Source organism: Cardiocondyla obscurior, linkage group LG21, assembly GCF_019399895.1.
Source record: "Cardiocondyla obscurior isolate alpha-2009 linkage group LG21, Cobs3.1, whole genome shotgun sequence".
In the NCBI taxonomy this organism is placed as follows: Eukaryota; Metazoa; Arthropoda; class Insecta; order Hymenoptera; family Formicidae; genus Cardiocondyla; species Cardiocondyla obscurior.
In genome coordinates this window covers 1,949,657-1,965,216 of record NC_091884.1, presented here as the reverse complement: position 1 = coordinate 1,965,216, position 15,560 = coordinate 1,949,657, and the positions used below count along the sequence as shown (strand labels likewise).

The window sequence follows — 15,560 nt, the reverse complement described above, 5'->3', positions numbered from 1 at the left end:
CGATGTAGAAAAATATCAAACACGTCAGCGACAAGCGCGAGAATATCAAGCGAAACAGAAGGTCTCTTTACGCTTTAATTAACTCGAAGCTATTTTTACTTTGGTAAAGTCTTAATTTAATTCTACGTCGTTAAGATACTTACGATTAAACGTCAACTTATATTTCCGCGTGGTATTCAAACGTCAAGAGAGACATTACCACGAGAGAATGCTCCAAGAATCACCCTCCCCCCTCTCCCTTTCTCTTTATATAAATCTTCTTCTCGCGCGGAAATTATGAGGAACAAGAGAGAGAATGACTCGCGCATTAAAAATTAAATATGACAACACGCACAAGCGCCTGAGAACGGGAACGCTCGCGGGAAGAGAGAATTTGCCGCTCTATCACTCGGCGCGTTGCAAAATGTACCGAGGTACCAAGCGCAGTCTCGCGATGAACCGAGAGCAAGCGGTGGAATGGAGTAATCGTCCATACCAGCTCCATAACGCAACGTGCCAGATCCCCCTTTTTTTTTTCTCTCCCTCCTCCTCTCTCTCTCTCTTTCACCCTTGCTTTTCACCCCTCGCTGTAACTCTGGCAGCAATGTCGCTCGTGTAGCGGTTCGAGGGTAAATCGCCGCGCAATTGCGGGGTAATGTCCTCGCTAATTACCGAAACAGCGTTCGCCGTAGCTCGCTCGCCGCGAGGGGTGGTGTTTTCGCCTCTTTGGTTTTCGCGGGACAGAACTGTAACGCGCGCCGCGACGTTACACGGCGACGGTAGTTTGCTAATTTACCGTTACAAATGGAACCCGCCGGTGGAATTATTCCGCGGTTATTTACGACGGCGCCGTGGCATCGCGGGAGGGGGGGGAGGGGTGGAGGCGGCGTAAGGAGAGAACGGCGCGAAGTTAAGCCCCCCTTTCGCGCTATCGCCTCCGGTGGCGCGGCGCGATAATAAAAAGCGCAGCTTTCCGAGGGCGCGGGATCGATACCGATGGGAGAGGGCGTGCGGGACCGCGTTTGTCTAAACCTCCCCCTTCGGGGAATTACCGCCACTTCAAAGGGATACGGATCCTTTCGCCTTATTTAACCCTTTGCGCGGAGGTGGCCTCGCTCGAAGCTTTCCTCGCGTTTCGAACCCGAAGAGAATCGGTCGTTCTTTTAACTCGCGAGAGGTTACCCTCTCGTGTATCTTCACGGCGAGGATGTCATCCAGAGACTGTGCTAAAAGGTCCGATCGAATCCTCATTCGAAAGGGAATTAAAGTGGTACAATAAGTGGTGTAGTTTACATCGACGAGATTCGAAGTGAGATCTATCTGAGTGACTCTCGGGAAGTACCGCTAACAACTAAATAGCTTTTACTTTGTAGTGATTGCCCGAGAGGAGTCCTTATCCTTTTTATTAATGTTGAAAAATGTATATATATATTTCTCTACGAATTTATAATATTGTAATAAATTACCGACGACTCGTCTGCTCGTTATCAAATAAAAGCTTGCGGAAAAGCTTTAATTTTACTTTTCGAATATCGTTATGAATGGAGTTATGTTTTGGTATTTACCGTAATCGTTAAATGCTATTTTATTTTTTAATAAGATTTGAACAAAGCTATTCGTATATATATATTTTTCTTTTTTTTTTTTTTTTATTGTCGCTACGGACCAACACTTTCTCAAAGCGATTGGCACGCGACGCTATTTGTAAATTCCGAGGAGTCACCTCTGCGCACTTTATTAAATACTCCTTTGGCAACAGTAGAAAACTAGGGCAATGCACTGCTAAAGCGTAGTTCGAGAGCTTGGATATTTTGTACTCTCGATAAACTTCCCATTTTCGGTCTATTGTGAAGTGGCTCCAACTTTTTACTTTTTTTTTTTTCTCCCTAGCTAAATACTTGCTGTACCATGGAATCAATTTTACGAGCATGTTTCTACCGTACCCGGTGTATTTTTCGCGTCATTGTCTTCGCAACAAATATGCCTTTTGAGCGACGTTCGCACTAAAGCTTTCCATAAAAAAAAAAAAAAGAAAAAAAAATAGAAAAATTAAGCGTACATGGCTTTTACAATTTAATCTCCGGATAGTATAAAAATCAATTTAATTGTAGGAAAGAGAGAAAGAAAAAAAACAATGAAAATTATAGAAGCCTTTTTAAAAGTTTATTTACCATTCACGTAAATGGTTGAGTCTACGCCTGCGAGCTTTTCATATTCGAATGAAGTTTACAACGCCATTATCCTTTAGCGTATAAAGCACGGTATGCCTTTGCAAATTTCTATTGCGGGATAAAAACGTATTTACGTAATGCAACACGAAGAAATGCAGCGGAATAGTTTCGTATAATAGCACGTTCCAAGTCATTTCTCTGTTACGCTGTAAGGAATCCCCTCACCGTGCTTTTTATGTCTGCATTTTATTCAATCTAATATTCAGGCGACAATAACGTATTTTCTATTAAATGATTTCCATTTGTATTTAAATAACTCGCAAGTTTCGGCTTTCTCTCTCTCTTTAAGCAACAGGTAAACTTCGGCCATCATATCCGAAAACTTTCCTTAATAATACTACGTGGAACTTCACAGATTTCGTTTAAGTTAAATTTCGCGTTAGTTTTACACAGATAAGATTGTTTCGGGTGGGTAAACGAAACGATCAATTTGTTATTACCGGTAAATAAATTAATTTGCGAGGGGAATATTAATTCCGTGAATTGGAAAACCGATACGTTCCGCCGAGTGTTCCCGTCGTGGCCAATAAGCGGGTAACGTAAGAAAATGCCGTTTGAAAAGTCGATGATTAATGATTTCGGATTTGACATGGCGATATATAAAGCCTTTCGCGACTGAGAAATCGATTTGAAATGCCTTCAATTTTCAGCTATTTATCTTTTATAAAGCACAGACGGTATATTCTCTACAGACAATATCACAGCTGTTTAACTTGAGAATATTCTCAATTCTATGAACTGCCGCGAATATCTTCACGTTTGATATTAAATGTCCCTCGTTCAGACGACGTTGTTATTTTAGAAAATTACATAATATTACGACGGCACCCGTAGAAAATTCCTTCTTCCTCTTCACCTAATGGTATGTTGATTTTTCAAGATAAAACTGATAACGTGTCGAAGGTCTTCTCCTTCCTTCCCGCGTGTGAAATTATACGCGAGGAAATAGTCGTTACAAAGGATACGTTGTTCTTTTCTTTTTTTCCATCGTATAATAAATTATTAAAAAAAAAATGCAAACGTTTACTATTAATAAATAATAAATCTCGGAAGAAGAGGCCCACGCGTTTTTTTTTTCTTTTTCGGAATAAAATTCACGAGGTCGATTTCGCGATAACTTTTCATGGCGCGATTGAAACTTGTCGTTTCGAGGCTCGGGGTAATTAATAGGAGATCGCAGATGGGGATGCAGATTTGAGAAAAAAAAAAAAAAGGGCTGGCTAGCTGGCTGGCTGCTGCGCGACGCGAACAGTATGAACAGAGGCAATCTTTCGGATGATTGGCGTTTATTAGCTGTCCCGCGGACATGCGAACGGTGGACACGCTCGAAACAAGGGACGCCGCTGCGCTCGGCTCGTCTCTTGCACCGTTGCAACTTGATGCAACAGCAGCAACGGTAGCAACAGACGAGGGGGATGAGTGTGACGGCATCGGTACACCCCGGGGGCGGTTGTTAAGCGGCTTGAAAAACGGCCTGGTTTTCCGTCTTCCTCTCTCGTTCACTCTTTTTTTTTTTTTTTTTTTTTTTTTTTTGCTCGCTCTCCACCCTTCCATCTCCCATTTTGCGTCGCTTCTCCATTTCTCTTGCACCCAACGCCTGCCCAACAATTCGCGGGATAGAAAAAGCCCTAGTTAGGGAGCGGGTGAAATCGGCCGTGCACACCGGTCGACACAGTGTCCGTTGGATTCATTTCTACGGCAGGCTTGTCGAATATTGCTGAACGAAACTCCGCGTCACGAGAGATAGCTACAAATACGCGCGCACGCGTCTGTATACTCGTATGTAATTTGAATTTTGTAACTGATATTAAAATAGATAGATGTATTTTTCGACTCGCGCATTTATATCAAACTCTTTTTCTATTTTTTTTTTTTTTATCTATTATCTATTATCGGACGTTTATTTTTACTTATAATAATTTTTAATATAACATCTGTTATATGAATAATAATATTTGTGAAATCCTTTATACATATATACACGTGTACAGAAGGGGTCTAACGTTGAGCACGATTAAAAAAATATTGTCTCCGGGAGGTTTAAAGTGGCACAGTTTTACTCATACATATAACATAAAACAACTTTAAAGGATTACGTTTACGCGTACTGCCGATAAATTTTACCGAATTAGTCCGCGATAATTCCACGATTAATAAAAACGAAACGAGATTTAGATTGCTCATCACGGATTAAGCGACCCTCTTGAGCGAGTTAAGGGCGGAGAAGGGTTAAGCTTCCTGGACGTTCGGTAAACTAGTACTAGGTAGAGCAAGGTGCGGAGAATGACGGGGAGGGGAGGGACTCCTCGCGTCGAGACATATCGGCGGCCCTAGGGGACCGGTGGGCAAAGGGGGGGGGAGGTAAAGGGGACGGAAAGAGGGCAGCGGGATTATCGTAGGTAGGAAGGTAGGTATCGGGTGCCAAACTGTCCCCCAAGTTTTGCCGCGTCCGAAAGGAAATTCGATCTCCACGTGTATGCCGCCCCCGTCGCCGGTCGCGACACCCACTTAACTGGATTTCCGTTCGCTGAGTTTAGCGAAGATTAGCAATTCGACGCCCCGATAAGAGAGGGTTGTCGCCGTCGACGTCGACGTCGCCATCGTCGTCGTCGTCGTCGTCGTCTGCCGGAACGGGACAGAGCCCATCCTCGGTGCCGCACGCGATTACTCGCGCAGACTTCCCTGAGATTACGGCGGAGGAGCGCCTATAGGGTGCTCTCGATCATCGAGGGTGACCCGAGATCAATGTACCCATCGGATCCCTTGTATGTCTGCCCGGTAGTATTATTTATCGAACGTATCGTTGACGTGACAGATTTATGTGTCGACGGATTCGAGATATAATACAATCTCAATACCCCCTTCCCCCCTCCCGCCGATTATATATAGATATAGGAATTCTATATTAAGTCTCCCCGGTGCTGAATATGTTTAACGAATAATTAACGTATGCGCGAAATAACCTACTTACCTCGCATTAAAATTTTTCTTTTTCTTTGACGTCTTAATTAGAAATTCAAAAGAAGCATCGGGGAATTAAGATCGATATGTAAGCGCGCCTGTAGTTCGTATAAAAAGATTACACCGTTCGCGCGAGGAAAAAACGTAAAACAAGCGTACATTTCCACGTATGCGATATTTAAAAGCGCGAGATGAATCGCGTCAAATTAAATTTCTTTTTATCTCGCGAGCAATCTGCGCGTGCACATGCAGGCTTATCTTATCGCTTTATTACCCATCTTTCTTAATGCGAAACGTTGAGGTTTCCGGTAGCGGCTACATTATTCGCGGGCTCCGTCACTTTGCTGACGCGTAAGAAACTTAACGTGATCCTTGAATGGCAATTTCATAGAGTCATCCGATATTATCGTCACGTAAGAAAGCAAAGTGGCTCGGCTGCTAGCGGCAATCCTGGTAATCCACGCATTCGGAATCAATGAAGCAAATGGAGATTTAAAGGCGCGCCCTTCGCCAGGGTGAAACGCCTTCTCCGAGAGTATCGGCAAAAAACTACAAAATTTCCTCGATCGCACGTGATCGATCGTATCGCATCGATTGACGGCGCCCGACGCGGAAGTCCCACCGATTCCTTAATCGCGTGTCGTCGCCAACCTTTCTTCTTCAACGTTGGCCGCCCACGTATACTCGAGGAAGCGCTCTGATAAATTGAGTTACCGTAGAATTGAATTTCCACGTCGAGTTTTCCCGATACTGATCATAATATCAAAGCGACGCGTTAAAAAAAAAAAAAATAAAAATCTTAGTTCGGCACGCGAAGATTCGATTTAATCGATGCCCCGGTCATTTGAAAACCACGCACACGTACGATAATCTCAAGTCGATTCTCGACACGAGCGTTTCGTAGATCACGACGGTGATAGGGCGGTGAAAATGTCATAGTCGGTAAGGCAAACAAGAACAATCGCCTTCGCGAACATCAGATTTATGCATTAACAATTCCCGTTGCGTGCTTATCTCGAATCGGGTTTCTTATTCAATTACCTAAATAACGCGGAGCGTTCCACAAATCGGACGAAAGGCTTATAATCGTTATTATTTCTTTTCGCTTTACGTTTCCACAAGGAATAAATTGTGCGTGTTAAAATTATCGTGCTGCGTAACGATTCGTTGCGCGAACATGTCGATCGGCTGACAACTAAATCCCGCTAGCTTCTTTCATTTTATCGTATTGTTTCACGTACACTTTAATATCCTTAATCATATTTTGCAAGGAAAAATATTGAAATATTCGATCTATAATGTGTGGCTTCCATTAGAACGATTACAAACATACAAACATTGCAGTAAAGAGAGCTAAGATGGATTCGCTCTAGGCTATGTATTTTTCATTGCATTTGATTTATCTCGTAAATATACTATTCCCGCAGAATTTTGTAATCGGAATGTAAACGAAAACTGCCGGCGGTGATAACGAATTTCGCTCGCAGTCTCCATAAATACTATCGTACTAACGATCGTCTAATAAATTATGATTTCCACGTAGAGAGTAGTCGTCCCGACGTTAACACATCCATTGTTAAAATGTTTACAACAATACTCGCTCACATCTATATGTTGGTTTAGTACGAAAAATATATTGCGTTGACAGATTAAAAAAAATAAAAAAAAAATATAAAAAAAATTAAACGTAAAGAATAACGTAATTTAAGATAAGCGAAAACGAAAGAAATTAATTTTAGTGGTATTTGTGGAGTATTGAATTTTATATATGTATTTATACATATTTATATATATCTATTCTTTTTTTTTTTCTTTTTTTTCTTACTCCCTCGTTTACATATCAAATTTTGATACGCCAATCGGGTTAACCAGAGTGCGAAATGGAAATTTTTCAAATTCTTTTTAAAATCCTATTTATATTATACGTAGATTTCACATAAAACGAGATACACCGTTTATTGAGCGCGTATTTCTCGCCGAGTTCATTTGCCATATATATTTGCTATGTATGAAATATTGGGAGAACGACGATATCACGCGCGTACTTTTGAAATTTGATTGGGTAGGTTTTACGACGATTTTAAAGCCGAATAGCTGAAGGAAGCTAGTTTGTTCTTATCGATGTTATTCGAAGCGACGAGGTGAAATCGCCGAAAAATCGTTCGGCTGAAATTACGAGTGATATCCGGAATGCTTTTCGAAATGCGAACAGCTTCAGCAAGGCGACGTATGTGTTACGCACGAAGTTATACAGATATGGGCGAACGAACACTCGCGAATTTAATGTGACAAACAAATTTAGTGTCACAATTTATAATTTATTTTAATTTTGTATTTCCCCGAATTTTCTTTAACCCGCGGAAAAAAAAAACATCGTCAAAATGACGGATTTCAATGGCTGCTTTAAAAAATATTAAATTATTTTCATTGAAATTTCGTTGAACTAAAATATTTAAAAAAGCCGAAGAGACGCTAATTCCGTTTTTCATTAATTATTTCAACACCCGCGGATCTACGTACACCGAAAATAATATCAGTCGCCATTAAAAATAAAGCGAAACAAATAAATTTAGAAAATACGGAAAATAATACATTGAGGGTAGTCTGGTGCTAAAATGTGTTAAATAAAGAAAATGCCTTTGCTTTCTGTCGGAAATTTAGCCCCGGGGACAATTTTCATGCCACAGATTTAGGTTTCGCAGAATCACGGCTATTTTCTCCTGCCGTTTCTGTTTCGGATTGAGCGTCGAAGTGATAATTGCTGTTTGTCGCCGACCCACTTTTAGTTGCGGGTCGAAGAGTTGCGAGAGTCGGTCGTCCCGGGGGAGGCCGCGAAGCTCGAACGATGAAAACGGGGAAGGCGCGAGAACGAAGACGGTATGCGCCGTCCTGTTTACCGTTAAACAGGAAGCACCGTAATTAGCTCCGGTGTCATACGATGAACGTCAGGCGCAACCGGCGCGCCTGGCGCCGCGCGACGTGCAGAAATGTACGTCGTGAGCAGCTCCGGAAATCGCGAGACGCTTCTGCATGCTCTATTATCGTCGAGAAGTCGTTCTCAAGGCACGGCAGAATGCCGTTGAACTGGAAATCCCCCCGGTGACACCGGCTAGATAATATTCTCTAGTCTAATCGATCCTGTCGGATTTCGTTGAATCTGTCACGTCGCACGGAAATGTAATTCTATACGAGAAGGAATTACCTTGCTTGACACATCTGATATTATTTCCATTTTCATATAAAATAATACACGTCACACTTGCTTTACGTTGAATAATTTCGCAATGATAGGTATCAATGCGGAGGAGGAAAGAGGGGGGAAAAAAAATTGTTTCACGTTTGACGTTAACTAGACGTTGCTGAACGCGCGCGTTATTCGCTCTTGCTTTTTTTTCTACGCTAAAGTAAGCCGTTAACATTTAATAATTTTTAATAACTAAATTAGAGATGTACATACTACATATGTATATATATTATATGGTACTTTAAATACTCCTTGTCCCTTTAAATGTAATTTATACGTAAATTCGAACGTGAAATATACTCATTTTCTTACCCTGATTACGTAAAGTACGAGAGATAGATTTAATATACAATTTCCGCGACGTATCTATCGGTAACAGATTCGTAACATATTAAAACTCTCATGTTGAATATAATATTCGATGACAAATCCCATCGTAGCGTGTTAAAATTCGTAGCGGTGAAAATAAAAAACATACCGCCGTCGCGGCCTTGGCTGAGAGCGAGCGCGCTCGGTACGCACCCCCCCTTCCACCCTCGCGCTCGGTATGCATCCCCACCCTCGCGCCCACAGTCGGAAGTCGAGCGCGTGGCGATAAGCAGTGCGTAGATATCGGAGCTGCGTACTTGCCTAAAAATGATTCTTACGCACAAACGTAAGTCGTCGGGACTTTCGCTGTAGAGTAACCGCGTTCGGTTTACGGTGTATAGAAGCCAGACGATGAGGAGATTTTCGCGAGGGAGGGAGGGAGTGGCGTACGTGACTAGAGCACGCGGTGTTCACGTGAACGAGTAGGCGCACGATGGCTGGATACGCAGTAACGCCGTGCTGTACGACCTACGTCAATCTCGCGACCTAGAACAATCTTTGCGGCATATGTGACTTCCTCGCACGGCGATAATGTGCGTAGCGAACGGGCGACAAGGTGAACGGCGTAAGCGCACGTGCTTAGCGCGCGGTCTTCACGTGAACGCATAGACGAGCGATGGCTGGCTCCGCAGTTAGCGCCGTGTACGGTCTACGTTATTAGTTATTAATCTTCCGAACTAGAACAATCTTTGCGGCATATGTGACTTTCTCGCGTGGTGATACGGTGCGTAGGAAACGGACGATAAGGTGAACGGCGTAGACGCACGTGCTTAGCGCGTGCGGTCTTCACATGAACGCATAGGCTCGCGATGGCTGGCTCCGCAGTTAGCGCCGTTTACGACCTACGTTATTAATTATTAATCTCCCGACCTGGAGCAATCTTTGCGGCATTCGCGACTTCCACGCGTGGTGTTAGGATATAATTTCGACTGACCACGCAGCCAAGGCCACTAGCCGGTCTCACGTGCACCGAAAATTAATTCTAGCTGTACTTTTACTCACGTAAGAATTTTTATTCCGTCTATTTTATCTATATATTTTTATTGTGTATCGATATTTAATTTTTTATTAACGAAGCAAAACTCTTTCTGTTTCAGATTGTAAAATGCAGAGAACTGAAATGTGCCCTTGTCGCCGATAATTATTAAATGAACTGTGGACCGATTCGTCGGCTTTTTTTCCGGGAGTGACGTAAATTGTTTCGGGCGATGTTAATTTAAAATCCGCGTTTTTCGCGAGTGGTGTGTGTGGAAGGAGAATCCAACCCGATGTCTGAGAGGAGGAGGAGGCCTCGGATAGGCATCCTGCATCAGCGGAGCAACCCCGGGGTAAGAATCATTTTTTATTTAAATATAAATTTCTCGTTATTTTTTTAAGACTGCCTTGTCGTTTCGATAGAAATTAAAAACGCGTTAAATATTTTTTTTTTTTTTAATATGAGGACATTATTGCAAGCATCTCTACAATTAAATTTTATTCTTGTCTGTTACAGAATCATCGAAGCTGAATAATAACTCCGCTGCTGCGCATCGACCGGTGAGTCCAAATTAATTTTTATATCTAAACGTTTCGGGAGGGAAAATCACATAAAATGTGAAGAAATTTCAACAAAAAAATTCGCGTAAATCCGAGAAACTTCGAATAATCGATAGCTTTCTATCTTCGCACATTTGACTTATATTAGGAAGTAACAACAGTCATGTAAAGGCCTACTGACTAGACGCCCCGCGCCAAAACTGATGCTGGCAAGTTTCTTAAGTGTTTAGGCGCGCGTGTTATCGACGTCAAACGGGCCTCGAGATTAATTAATTAAGTATGTAGTTAATTAACGTGAGGTTTATTAATGGAGCACGTAATCGCGCGGTAGAAATTCGGCGCTGCGCTTATTGGGGCGTGCAACTCGGTTAGCAAATTAATGGCAAAACGCTGACGAATTACAAGGCATGTTAGGTGCCGCCTGACGTAAACTTACCGAGACCATGCGTCGTGTCGTTAAAACGCCTTTAACGAAATATTCCAAAAGATCTCTACGTCTACGATCAAATAAAATAGCCGTGCACGCGAAATATTTTTGTTTAAGATCGTCAAGATTGTCCATAAGACTTTTTTTTCTCTTTTTTTTTTTTCAAGTTTGTCAATGTTCATTCTAGTCGCCGTGCCGAAAGTACCATTTTTTTTTCGTAAGGCTTAGCGTGCTATAGTTCTTTTATTCTCGTCATCTCTCTTGCATCGTAGAAGTCGAGAAACGACAGCATCTTTTGAGATGAGTGCAGATTAGCGGTCGGTTTTTCTCCTTACGGAACTTTCCCCGGTGCTTGCGCGGGATTATTAAGAATGGAAGAATATAGCCTCCCTTCTTTGCCGTCTATATGTGCTCGGTCATCTATCGCGTTCGGAGTAAAGCTTACGTCCGACAAAGAGCTTATATTAGAAGCTTTCTCTCGCCCGGCCTGACTCAGCCGAAAGTTCAACTGCTATCCCCGAGATTTAAAGCTAATACTCGTAGACGGATTAGCCTCTAAAAAACTAACGCGTGCGTTCGTATGTCCTCTGTTTATATAAAAAGTAGACGGCGATTCCGTCGGAATTATCGCTGCCACTCGGCGTAATATTTTAACTCTCTGTATACGCATAAGACCTCGTCGCGACAAATATCGATTGCTGGAAAAAAATAATAATAATAAAAAAGAAAAAATTGTTTAGTTCGGTGCTAAAACTGCTTCGCGAAATGACGAAAGCGTTATTTATCTAAAAGCCGTGAAAGATATTTTCGAAGCTGAAAATTTTTGATACGATTAAATGTCGCGGTTGTATCTGGGATGATTAAATATAATCATAATTTACTGTTGCTGAAGAATTACACGTCAAGATTACAGAGGACCGACGTTGATCCTCTTGGAGAGACGACAAGGGCGCTTATTGCACAAAACGTTTTACCTCCTCGTTAAAAGTACTGACGCAACGTAAAATTGAATTTGAAACTTACTTCCCCGTCTTGCCATGGCGGTTGTACCAAAGGAATTTTAAGGAAAATTCGTTAAGCGATGTTTTCACAAGTTACTGGCTACAATAATAATTTAGCATAATTGTTGCACGTAGCATAGGAAATCGATGCTTTTATCGCTCCACGTTATCCGTAAAAAATTTATAAATTATTATACAATTATGTCCATTAAAAAAAAAATTATGCATTTAGTCTAAAGAAAAGCATTGACTCGTTTGAAAGAATTAAAAGATCTTAAAAAATATTTTAAAAAATAAAATAAAAAACTTAATTTAATAATTCGGTTAATTATAAATACTCGCGCGTTATTACGTAGACTTTTACGTATAAAAAAAAATTATCTATCTTGCGGCGGCTCTTTGAATTAAAAATATTTTTTACACTATTCCGCATTGATGAAGCAGGGGAGCTGCTGTTCAAATATTATATTACAAAAATGGCGCATGCGGTCGTCAACGCATCGACGCGAAATTATCAGTAACAAACATTTTACTACGGTTTTACACAAATTCCGAAATATTATTTTACAGAGCGTAAATTTTACAAATGTAAATTGTAAGTCTGCTTTGTGAGCGTTCGGTAGTCATATTTCGTTGCTGAATTTGTCCAAGGTGTACATGTAAATTAATGCTGTAAATTGCGACTATACGCGGACGCATGTACATAATGTTTACGGTCGGGGGATTATAATTACGGAGTAGCTGGAGCGCGTATAAAAGACGGGGGATAGACCCTCCCTTTTTCCTTGGGCTTTTGAAGCGTTCCCACTAGAAACTGCGAAAATTAATGCCCGGTTTTACCGCCCTTTCACATGTTCTCTCAATTATTACATATACAATAGCACGGTATCGTGTACGCGTTACGATTGCCGCAAACGGCTGTTCTTCGTCGTCTGCAATCCTAATAACCTGTGATGAAAGACCATGCATGCAGCTAACGATAGAAGTTTACTCTTTGTCCCAAAACCGAGTCGTTAATTAGAAAAAAAAAAAAAAATAACTAAATAAATAAATAAATAAAAAGTTAAAAAAAAAATTTTATTTAACTTATCTGTCGGGCGATTTTCTGCGTTAACAAAGAAGATAAAAAAAATTATTTCGCTATCCCGTCTCGTCTTTCAACAGTACGCGAACACGTTAATCCCGTGCGAGACGAAATTATCAATTTTTCTTTCCGCTAAGCGCTAGTTCGCCGTTAATAGACATTCGCGATACAACAATGTAAATCCCCACAGGAATGCATAACGGTAATATGCAATCCATTTTCATGCGGCTCGCAGGTTCTATCCGAGTTACGCGAAGTATCCCGATAACGAAGTGCAACGCTAAAAATTCACTCGGTCATTTCCTGCTCTTTATACAGGGCAGGATATATAGGGATTGTGCGAAGGTGGGTCGTGTTCGTTTGCATTCGGTACAAAACATTGAATAACGCTATCAGAGGATCATGCATAACCGTATGCTGTCATGTTATTCGGCGGTGCACCACTACGTCATCGTACGTATCCCCGATCTTTCGTCGGCGTTGTAAGTGAGCGCTTTATTTAACCGTTTTACCTGAGCCCATTTTTACGTATGCATCCGCCTTCTCCACGCGCCGTATCGCACGCGAATCTACGAAACGTCACCGCACGAATACGTGGAGCTTTTCGATAGCTTCGCGTGATTTCTATTACTGTTTTATGGCCCCCGCGAAAGAGAAATTCGTTTCGCAGACGATACCCCCCTTCTTCGGTAAGAAACTAGGCCGCGAAAAGGGGGGAGATCGATATTTTTAACGAGAAAACCGACGGCGGCGGCGGGTTTCCGCGAAATGCAATGATTTCAGCCGCTTCCGCGTGGCCGCTAATGAGAATTTTGCCGAAAGTTTAATTGGCTCTATCATAATTTTGTACGGCGCGCTATCAAGTCGCGGTTTAATCAAGTCGCGCTTCATTACCGCAAGATTCATGCCTGTATTAGTCTTTCTGAATTTACCCTCTCGCCTTTCTGATTCATTATCTATAAGGTGACGACGGCACTGTTGCTAATTATCCAGTTTAATTTCACCGGAAACATTTATCTCACGCTGTTACAACTGTCGACTATAAAATTTACGTTCGTTCTATTTTCGCTTCATTATACTTCTTTTTTCTTCTTTTAATTTTTTTTTTTTTTTTTACAACATTCCGTGTATTGTTAACATGTTCTGCAATCTCTTTTTATTCCTCCCGCGCTTTTTGTTTAATGTAAAATAATAATTTGAGGAAATTTGTAATACTTGATATTCGAGCACCGGCCGCTTTATTCTTAGCCCGTTATTATTTCACGTCGATTTCCCCCGCGATTGTCAATAATTTTAAAAAGGACTTATGTATTTGTGATTCCCACCGCTTTTGTGACTCGGGGTTTTAATATAGTTAAGTAAGTGTAAACATCCATTCACACGAACGCTGCCGGAATATAATGCGCCGCGAATCGCGCACGAGTCGAATGCAATCGGCTTGCATCACTGCAATGTCTGGCACTCGTGACGATTAAAAAATTCTATCTATTGGCTTATGGCGGGCATATTGATTTTCGTGCAATCGGCAAATGGAAGTATCGTGTAGGTGCTTATCCGTAAGCGGCTTTCGCGCGCTTCTAAAAACACGCGGGCACGGCGGTGGACCAAAATAAGATAAACTAGTATCTTTATTATGCTCTCTCTCTCTTTCCCTGTATGCGAGAAGGCATTGTTCTTCGGTACCTCTATCGGAAAGTAATTGTGAGAATGGACCGATTACCGTTTACGTTGTTACACACATATACCGCGTGTACGTTACTCTAACGGCTTTCCATTTACGAGAAACGGAAATACGACGCATTCTTATTGATCGCACCCAAGTGACTCGAATAATTTCCTAGTCCGCGTAAAATATAGGTAGCAAAATATTATTTCGATCCTCGTAGCGCTATTACAGCACGGCACTGTACCGCGGCGCACGCAATATACCCAAGTTATTATTATTTATAAGTTTACCTCGTTCGAAATATATTTTATATAGAAAAATTTAATTAAAAAACATAAAAGTCTGCAAAATCAATTTAAGCTTAAAATTATGCCGCGCAATCGGCGGCTCTGTACATATAGTCGGAATTATTTAAATAACGCCGAGTGAAATGTTTATGCAATTATTAATATATTACTAATTAAAAATGTATCAATGCTTTTGTTACCGAAACGTTATTAACCAATGATGCATTTATTCAAAGCGACATACGATTTGAAAAAAAAAAAATAAAAAACTAAACTAAACAATTGTGCAAAGCTGTCAGCTTAAAATTGATCAAGTTTTTATTATACAGTTTTCGGTTAAAATTTATCTTTTGCTTGTTATTGTAACTGCGGTTTGTTTTTCTTTCTTTTTTTTTTCCTCTCTTTTTTTTTCCCCAGCTTTTGTTTAACATAAATGGAAATTTAATCGTGTAAAATTTTTCCAAATGAAAAGCTGATGGTGCATGCACAAAATGTTCGGTCAACAGTGTGTTAATACGTCGCTATCACAGTAACATTTAGTGATTGGAAATTGGAATAAAGGAAATCTCATATCCGCTTACGGGACATTTATCTTTTCATCGTGAAGCACATAATAATAAACGAAATAAACGGCAGTTAATATTTTAGCTCCGAAATAACAACGAATAAATTTATTAAAACCAGAAACCGGGGAACGAAAATGCGCGAGGGGGGAAAGGAGAAAAAGGAGGAGGAAAGGAGGGTGGGAAAGATTAACTTTTTCAAGATTTACATG

General features: G+C 41.1%; 1 protein-coding gene and 1 long non-coding RNA gene across 4 annotated transcripts in view; one reads left to right on the top strand and one right to left on the bottom strand.

The window, feature by feature from the left end:
* Positions 1 to 10,615, top strand: part of LOC139110702 (uncharacterized) — a 29,237-nt gene extending 18,622 nt beyond the window's left edge. The window contains exon 3 of the long non-coding RNA XR_011547036.1: positions 9,882 to 10,615. This is a non-coding gene — a long non-coding RNA (uncharacterized lncRNA). The remainder of the gene's footprint in view (positions 1 to 9,881) is intronic.
* Dpr12 (defective proboscis extension response 12) overlaps positions 1 to 15,560 on the bottom strand; it is a 229,186-nt gene that overhangs the window by 23,600 nt on the left and 190,026 nt on the right. The gene's annotated exons all lie outside the window — the stretch shown is intronic.